This window comes from Coenobita brevimanus, chromosome 47, assembly GCF_032717465.1.
Source record: "Coenobita brevimanus isolate Jiangsu-jjx chromosome 47, ASM3271746v2, whole genome shotgun sequence".
Classification (NCBI taxonomy): Eukaryota; Metazoa; Arthropoda; class Malacostraca; order Decapoda; family Coenobitidae; genus Coenobita; species Coenobita brevimanus.
Window position 1 is genome coordinate 8,107,967 of NC_137000.1, and position 9,584 is coordinate 8,117,550.

At 43.8% G+C, this 9,584-nt stretch overlaps 1 pseudogene; it reads right to left on the reverse strand.

The window, feature by feature from the left end:
* Positions 1-8,499: 8,499 nt before the first annotated feature.
* Positions 8,500-8,618, reverse strand: LOC145399170 (5S ribosomal RNA; annotated as a pseudogene).
* Between the last annotated feature and the right edge of the window lie 966 nt (positions 8,619-9,584).

Below are 9,584 nucleotides of genomic sequence, written 5' to 3' on the forward strand. Positions count from 1 at the left end.
GAAGGAAGGAGACAGAAGATGAAGGATGGAAGAGAGGAAAGAGCAATCACCCAAAAGTAGCACTACATCGAATAAGTGGATGGTTAGTGCCTCCACCTACCACTATATATATACACACACAAAAGAGCCACATTGTTTGTTTTTCCTTCAATCATGCCCAAACCAAGGGCCAAAGACCCCCAGGCCCATATATATTCTGAATCAGGGTGACCCAAGGATGGTTTTTAGGGGGATCAAAATTCAGAGCTGAGTCATTTGAGGTCACCTGTAGAGTGTTCGCCTTTTTGGTCCGGGCAATGCAAGGTATCCCTGCAGCCCAAATTTTTGGCATGGAGATGCACATGACCTCCAGTTAGGACATAGGCTATGTGAGGCTGACCTCCAAGGTCATTTAAGGTCACTGGTTAGAGGTCATTTGAGGTCACCAATAATACACACTCGAACAACTGGACCCAGCAGCCCAATTTTTGTCATGGAGACTCACGTGACCTCCAGTTCAGACATAGGCTATGTGAGGTTGACTGCTGAGGTCATTTGATGTCACTGGTTGGAGGTCATTTGAGGTCACTGGTAATAGTAAACAAGTGCGCACAGATACTGTGCGTTAGTCTACAAAAGCTGAAATAGAAAGTTCCTAGACCTCTTATAATCCTTCTTCAAAAGCATAAGAGTTACATGGTCTTTCTGGAGTAGAAAGAAAGATTGAACTAGAGCAAATAGGACTAAAGTGTTTGCCTTTTTGGGCTAGGCTACGCTGGGTACCTCTGGTAGTGTGTGTATACTGTATATATATATATATATATATATATATATATATATATATATATATATATATACAGTTAAAGCTCGATTAACCGGCATCCAATGCATCGGCACATCTGTATAACCGGGACGCAAATTTGATCTGGCATGGGGTCGAAAATATTCCGGATACTGGTCGTCCCCTTATAATTCTTGATTAGTTCTGTACGGTACAGGATAAAGTAGTGTACGCAGCTAAGTTTTCAAAATTATTTTGGCCTGTAACATATGCTAAATTTTTCTTTAAATAATTTTTTGTAATGGTTTCTGGTTTGTGTTCAGACCTGTACAATTTCTCTTGTTGTCTTTTAGTGTGTATTGTAGTGTACACTCACAATCACTACTTTCTGGTCAGGGGTGCCCCCTTCGTACCCCCATATACCCAGAGAAGACGGGAGCGGGGGACGAAACGAGCTCCATCTGCCTCTACCCCAGCTCCCAACCCTCCCCCATACCCCTATCCGTCCCAGCCCCCCCACTCGTCATTCATTCTTAACTGGCAGTTACATCTCAAGCTAACCTCATACTTTACACTCATAGTCACATTACTAATACACAAATATAAAACACTAGGATATGCAAAAAGTATATAATATGACTATGAACATGCTGCTGCAAGAAATTAGTGTATAATAACGTTGACAATAAAACAAAAATGTTAACAACGGCCATCCCAGGCCTCATGTGTTGGGTGTTTGCATGCGTCCGTGTCTGTGCCTGCGTGTTTGGGTGTGTTTATGTCTGTGTTTTTTAGTGTGTGTGTGTGTGTGTGTGTGCATGTGCGTGCATGTGTGTGTGTGTTTGCAAAGCAGTGCACCCAACACAGGAGGCCTGAGGTGGCCGTTGTTTGTTTTACTGTCAACGTCATAATGCATTAATATCTTGCTGCAACTTGTTGATAGTTATATTCTTTTAACATATCCTAATGTTCTTTGTTTGCATTAGTAGTGGAACCAAGAATGTTAAGCATGAAATCAGCTTGAGATGTAACTGCTAGTTAAGAATTACGGGTGTGGTGGGGGGTTGGGTAGGGGTATGGGGGATGGTAGGGAGTTGGGGCAGTGGCAGGTGGAGCTCGTTTTGTCGCCCCCTCCTCTCTTCCCTGGGTATTCTGAGGTAGGAAGGGGGCACCCCTGGGCAGATATTAGTAAGCGTGACCTGTACTTATCTTACCTGTACTGTATCTAATACTGAATAATGTACTTTATGAAATAAAGTCCCATGTTTGGTACTATTTCATTTGCTTGACCTCCCAGAAAATTTCTAAGAGTAACATTCGATTATCCAGAAAATTCCATATCCGGAATGGAAGAATCCCCAGGCATTCCGGTTAATTGAGCTTTTACTGTATATATATATATATATATATATATATATATACAGTATATAATATATATATATATATATATATATATATATATATATATATATATATATACAGTATATATATAAATATATCTATATATAGGGAACACTTTTTGTAATTAATGGGGTTGTTTATGAGGGCCATACCTAACAAAGACCAGTAACAAAGTATCTCCTAAACAGAATAAAATTTAATGGCGGTAGTAAAAGTATAGTGTAAGATATCATCACAGTAAATGGGATAATAATCAAAGGAGGAAGAACTCTGCCTAAGCTATGTTGTTGGAGCTTTATGACTACAAGCAGTTCTCATCTTATAAATGTAGTGGTAATTAGTTTCATAAGATCTTATTAAGTCCACCTGCTGTCCTGTTGATACCAGTCATCACTCAGTGAGATGATAAAACACCTCCCCCAAGTAATTTTCACAGCCGTATTGAAATACAGTACTGTAAAATATTATTTATCACCTCTCTCACTAATTTTGCACTTGTGAGACATATTAGGTGAATACCTGTAATTATATCTGTTATGTATGAAGAAAATATAAGTATTATTTTGTAGAATACATAAAACCTTCATCATTACAAATTTTCATTTATTGAATTTCATCTTGAACAAACTCTTTGAAACAACTGAACTTCTCATATATCAGATAGGGTTCTGTATACACAGCTGGTGTAGCAAACCAACTAACCTGTGGCTTCCTGCTAGCTCAACCCAGCACTGTGTAAACACTTCTGCCCATGCAATGGTTCTTACCTAATTAATTTCATTGTCTTACAGCTTTGTAATTTATCATCGATTAAATTTTTCAGTGATTTACTGTATAAATCATGACTGCAGTATTAAGGCATGCATTAATGTATCATAGACTAGGATAGGAATGTAACAATACTAGGTTTGTAAATTAAGATGACATTTGAATATCTGATGTACTGATTTTTTTTTTATATTTAACATTATACTTTCCCCTTCCCCCATTAGCATGAAAGAGCAGGATATTGCTAGTGGCTGGCTGTTGGCACAGTACTGTCATCTGTACAGCAGCTGATTTAGTACTTGATGCATAGTTCAAAATTATTAATATATCTTTATTGGCCACTTTGAAGGGAAGGCAGCCTGATAGTGGACAGGGTGATGTGGAGGTGATTTATTCATGAACACCCCATCCAGGGCTAAGGGCATTTGGCCATAGATAACAGTTAAGAGATGTGCTCAGGAGCTGTTCATGACTTAATCATTCATAAGTAGAGAACTGCCTGTACTAACATCTAAAATGATGAAGATAATGTTGCTCTAACCTTATGACAAGACAAAGAAATGCAGCTATCCACTTCCACCACTTTTTTGTTAACTTTTACAGTATGCCTGGAATACTTGACTTGTTTTCTTTCTTCCATATTCTCGGATATGCACACACTATAGAGGGTTGTACTGCATCTGTCATTTATGTCAGATTATTCATTGTTTTATGATACTTTATTGTACTGTAAATTATTTTCTTCAGATATCATAATATAACAACACTTAATTTATGAACCTCAGTTTTTGGCCATTTCGGTATTGAAATTTCGTCTGGGTTTTTTAAGTTATGTACATAATCATAGTGGTGTAATATATATTTATCTCAGCATGGCTTGTGTTTAATGGTACCTTACACTGAAGTTGCATATAATCTATAGTTCACTTCAGAAAACAGCTATTGTCCACTTTAAAAAACACAGGTATTTTCCAGTGGATATATAATACCTTTGTCTTTTATGAAGAGTTGGGACTTAATACGAGAACAGGACTCCTCTTTGTTAACCACTTTAATTCAGTGTTTATTAGTTTATTGTTTATTCTTGCTGCCTCATTTATTTTACCATGCAGTAGACTTTTTGTAGTAAATGGGGCAATGAAAACAATGTCTGCTATGAGGTGGATCGGAAAAGACAGACCTGATGGAAGACGAGGCTACATGTGTCGTGGTCGCGGCAGCGATGGCCTGCGGCCTAGAAGATGAAGAAGGTGCTATTGTGGACCTCTGTCAAATGAAGGAGGCAGTGCATCAGGACGAGGACTACAGGCTCCTCCATGGGCGCATGAATGTCGGGGACTGGGCCGACCAGAAGGACAAGGAGCTGATAGCACTCCGCCCATACTACAGGATGAAGAGGCACCTGTCATGCCAGGGGCACACTGTCATGTATGCCAGCGACAAGGGGCACCTACAACTTGTAATTCCCACAGCTCTTCACTGCCCAGTCCTAGCCAACCTCCACGCAGGTCACCAGGGCAGGGATTCCATGCTCAGGCACACCAGGCAATGTGCGTACTGGCCCGGCATAAATGCTGAGGTGGAGCAGAAGAGGAGGCACTATCAAGTATGCGAAATCAACGTCCCATCACAACCCGTGGAAAACTTGCTGCCCACACCCCCACCCAAATAACCCTTCCGACAAACAGTGGCTGACCTGTTCCAATTGGAGGGAGAAGAGTACATAGCTTACACAGACAGGTTAACTGGCTGATTGGAGATGGAGCATCTGCCCAGGGGCACCGCCAGCTCACGGCTCATAACAGCCTTTCATATGTGGTTCAAAGGTTCACGATCCCGTCTTGTGATGGGTGCGAACCTCATGAGTGGGGAAAGAAGGGCATTCCTATCCACATGGCATGTGCAGCTGAGGGTGTCGTCAACCCATTACCCACAGTCCAATGGCCAAGCAGAGGCCGCAGTCAAGTCCACCAAGAGGCTACTGCAGAACACCACCAGCCCGGGAGGGTCCCTGGACTCGGATGCAGCCGCCAGGGCCATATTGCAGTACCTCAACACCCCACTACACGACAACGACGCGTCCCCAGCCCAGCTGTTGATGGGACAGGAGCTGAGAGACTCCGTACCTGCTCCCAAAGAAAACCACAGGATCAGCAGGCAATGGGCCGAGATGCTGAGAAGCACAGAACAGGCCATAGCCCACACTGGGGATGCAGCAGCCATAAGATTCAACAAGACAACACACAACCTCACCCCTCTCAACCTAGACCAGTGGGTGCACCTACAGAACCAGAAGACAGGGCAGTGGGATTGTAGGGGTTATTGCTAACACTCCAGCCCCAAGGTAGTACCTGGTATGGCAGGATGGCAGTGGGCGAGCCTTCCTCAGGAATCGCCACCACCAACGAGGAGACAGGGGAAGACACCCACCACTCACATTGAGGGTGGTCCCTGGCAGAAGGCCGACCACATGAGGAAGGCCCGTCAGCCTCTCCCTCCCCTGGAAAGGTCGCAGAGTGCTAGGTGCTCCCCAAGACACCTAGAAAACTATATACCAAGACATTGCAGAGCTTTGTACCCCTAGGGATGTTGAGGTGTTTTGTAATGTGTATAACCTTGTTGTGCTTGTACCATGATACCAGAACAATGGTTGCTCCAGCGTATGTAATTGAATTCCCTATTGTTGAAGCAATTATGCCATTCTGAAGTCAGCATATTGTGACATGTAAATTTTGCCGGCACTGTGTCATGTAATACCTAGTTTTAAGTTATGATGAGTGTCAGTATCAGCCCGTTGTATTGTTATTGCTGTGACCTCCCTCCTCCGCAACCAATGTGCTTTGTATCAGTACTGCAGGAAGTGGGGAATTGACTGCAATGGAGAGGGGGTGTTGGAGTTTTGAATTCGCGCGGGAAGTTTCCTGCCACTGCCCACGCCCGGGGCTTGGCAGGCAGTCTGACTCAGACTGCCCTAGAGAAAGGATGCCCCATGCCTGTACCTATTAGAATGAATCTCAAGCTGGCCTCGCTGTTTCCATCTCCCTCCTGGTTCTTACCCCAACACAGGGTAAAAACAGAAACTCCAGATGGCAAGGTGAAAGATTTATTATTACACTAGCCTTTACACACAGCTTTACATCTGAGATCATGAGATTTGTCTGGAGGAAATGGTCAACTGGGGCAAAGAGAAACTTGGAAGGGGGATATCTGGAGGGAGATGTCCCGGATATGACACATTTGCCGCCAGGGTATTTTCTGGAAAAATATGGGGGCTGAGGTCTAACTCTACATCTGTACAGATGTTGTAGTGTGGTGAATTACTGGTGATAAGGCTAAGGGGGAGATGGGCTACGACCCTGGCTACGGAAAAGTGGAAGCCCGACATCTGTCTCTTTCTCCCTCTTAGTCTGGAGATAAGGTTACGTGATTTGTGCCCACAGTGGGTCTACAGTGAAGTTAGAAGGGACCCGAGACAGTCAGGACAACAAGTTTATGTCACCATGCCTGGGATTCCTTTTCCAGGGGTAGGAAGGCACCCTCTACCTGTGGGAGGGGATGTGTGTGTGTTGGAGGGGAGGGGGAGACTGGTTCCTGCTAAAGTATCATGCTGGGGAAGCCTGCCATGTAATGGGGTCAATAAAAGCCTATGTTGCTTAGAGGCAAAGCGGGGATCCTTTCTTTGGCTCAGTCGTAACGTGCAAGAGTATGAAGCGTGAGGGTTTGAGATTGAATCTTGGCCAGGACAGTGTGATTAATTTGTTAAGTTTCATTTCGGTCATTACATTGGTTGGCAGCGGTGTGGGATGTGAGGCAAGGTTTGGAAGGCAATGATTTTGTTGGTTAACTGGCAGCATCCTAGTCCTCACATCCCGGGGATGAGCTGTTACGTGTGGTCCGCAACGTCCCCAATGGTGGCCTCCGATGCTACGCTATAGTGTGTTCAAAACTGACCAATTTAATCAACAAGGGGAGAAAAGAGTGATGTAATGGGGTCTATAAAGGCCTGTGTTGCTTAGAGGCAAAGCAGGGATCTCTGGCTCAGTGGTAACGTGCGTGCGTATCAAGCGCAATGGCCTAAGATCGAATCTCGGCCAGGACAGTGTTATTAATTTGTTAAGTTTCAGTCCAGTCATTACACCTGGGCTTCAGGGAGTGCATGGCCTGGAACTCTCCGCGTTGCCAAGCCGCCTCTAGCAAGCTCGGGGGTGCTGCATCTGGCAAGCACACTGGAATGCAGGAACTCCTTCTGCGTTGCCAAGCCACATCTAGCAAGCACACTGGAACACTGGAACTCCTTCTGCGTTGCCAAGGGCATCTAGCAAGCCCGGCTGTGCTGCCCCTAGCAAGCAACAAGCTGACGAACCCTCGCCGCTGCTGATACTGGTGGCTCGATCGATGATATGGACGATGTGGCAGTTCCAGGCTAGAGGGACTTCTGGCTGTGGGGTGCGCTGGCTCCCCATGTCCATCTTGGGCAGACACTTGTATCCCCGAGACTCGGTTGTAGCAGCACCTATTTTCTCCTGCCCCCTTTTTAATCGGAACTGCGGTAGATCTTTCAACTTGTCATGTTGGGGCCCCGGGTACTTTGAATGGTAGCACACTGGAACACTGGAACTCTTTCTGCGTTGCCAAGCCACATCTAGCAAGCATGCTGGAACATTGGAACTCCTCCTGCATTGCCAAGCCACATCTAGCACGCCCGGTTGTGCTGCCTCTAGCAAGCACTAAGTTGATGAACCCTTGCCACTGCTGGTACTGGTGGCTCAATTGGCGATATGGACAGTGTGGTAGTTCCAAGCTAGTGGGACTTCTGGCTATGGGGTACACTGGCTCCCTGTGTCCTTCTTGGGGGGACACTCATATCCCCAAGACTTGGTTGTGGCAGCATGTGCTTTCTCCTGCCTCCCTTTTAGCCGGAACTACAGTAGATCTTTTGACCTGTCGTGCTGGGGCCCCAGGTACTTTAAATGGTATTGTTTTTACTTTTTTACTTAAAGTTTTTGAACAGAAAATTACATTTGGGTTGTCAGGAATTAGAGACTTAGGAAGTGGTCCATCCCTTGCTTTAAAAAAAAAAAAAAAAAAAAAAAAAAAAAATCCTTACCTGAATCCCCAGGGATGATGGATTGTACAGTACTGTGGTACAGCAGTACCGTACAATCCAGTCAAAGGCCTACCACAGTTCTGTTTTGGGGGTGGTAAATTTTCAAAATTACACCAGATCAATGGACACTAGAAATAACAGGCTCATTACTGAACTGTCTCTTCTACAAGCATCTCTGGCAATTATGCTTTTTAACGTAAAGACGAGGGGAAGTCATCTATTCCTCTCTCCATATATTTTTGCATTTCTGTTACAGTGAACAAACCTGACTTAACCTAACAATTATAATATAGTGTAACCTAACCCAATTTAACCCAGCATATGAACCTACCATAACCTAACCTAAACTCCCATCCATCCATTGCCAGACGCCATGTATCCCAAACGGGGTGGTCAAGGGCTAGTTAATTGTTTTACAGGGAGGGGCACCAATCCTCCACCAACCCCACCTGACACGCAGGGATGCCAACAGCACCTGGCGTTCCCAGGCGGTCACCCATCCAAGCACTAACCAGACCCAACGTTGCTTAACTTCGCTGATCGGACGGGAAGCGGTGTACTCAACGTGGCATGGCCGTTATGTAATAGAAGGTTATGAGCAATGGAAAGCACAATATATTAGAGGTGGGGACCAGACAAGAAAATATTCTTATTTCCCTACTAACCAATACTAGGAAAGCAAGCGGACAGCTAGGAGCATAGTAATCCCCTTCCCTTGCCTTTATGTGTGCATTAAACTTTGGATAGACACTTGTTTCTGTACACACAGTTCCTCTGTGTGTACTATCCCTCTGCCTGTGACCTCAGGGTTTCGGGCATCTCAAAATGAACAGGTCTTGACTGGCACTTATTTCTGTCATTTAGTAGGTACGAAAGAGATACGAATGGCAAAAAAAAGGTCACAGTTAATGTGTTGTGATACCTAGTTGATATTTTTAGGTATCCCGAATACAATGCATATCTATGATGAGAGAAGAAAAAGACATCAGCTCTATTTACTAAGGCTGTATTAGCCTCAATGTATGAGGTCTCATCCTAGCGGTGGTGTAGTCATATACACATTTCAGACGACACAATGAAAGTACCCCATTTTTTCCACTTTCATCGTTTTCGTTTCTTTTTTCCTAGGGAAGCCGAAGTGCCGTAAGTCCGAACTCCGTTGTCCATGTTTCAATGACACACACACATACACACTTTTGGAATTTGGGTGGTAATAAGATTTTTATACATTACTGAAATAACCCGGTACTCCTTGATACCATTTATTGATATTAGGGAAAACATTTGTCTATTATCATACTTATTGATGAGAACAATATTAGCTCTGAAAGTAATGTTTACAACTGAGGGCACGTTAATACTAAACCAGCCTACCGCTACCGATGCTAAAGATATCGTTCAGTTTTGACACATTCTTATGTTTTGTATGTTACTTATACATTAATTTAAGTTTCATATTAAGATTTACTGTTTTATGTGGCACTACTAATATTGTATGCCTAAAACCTTGTATTGTTTTACTGGAACACTATTGGTACGGTAATTCTA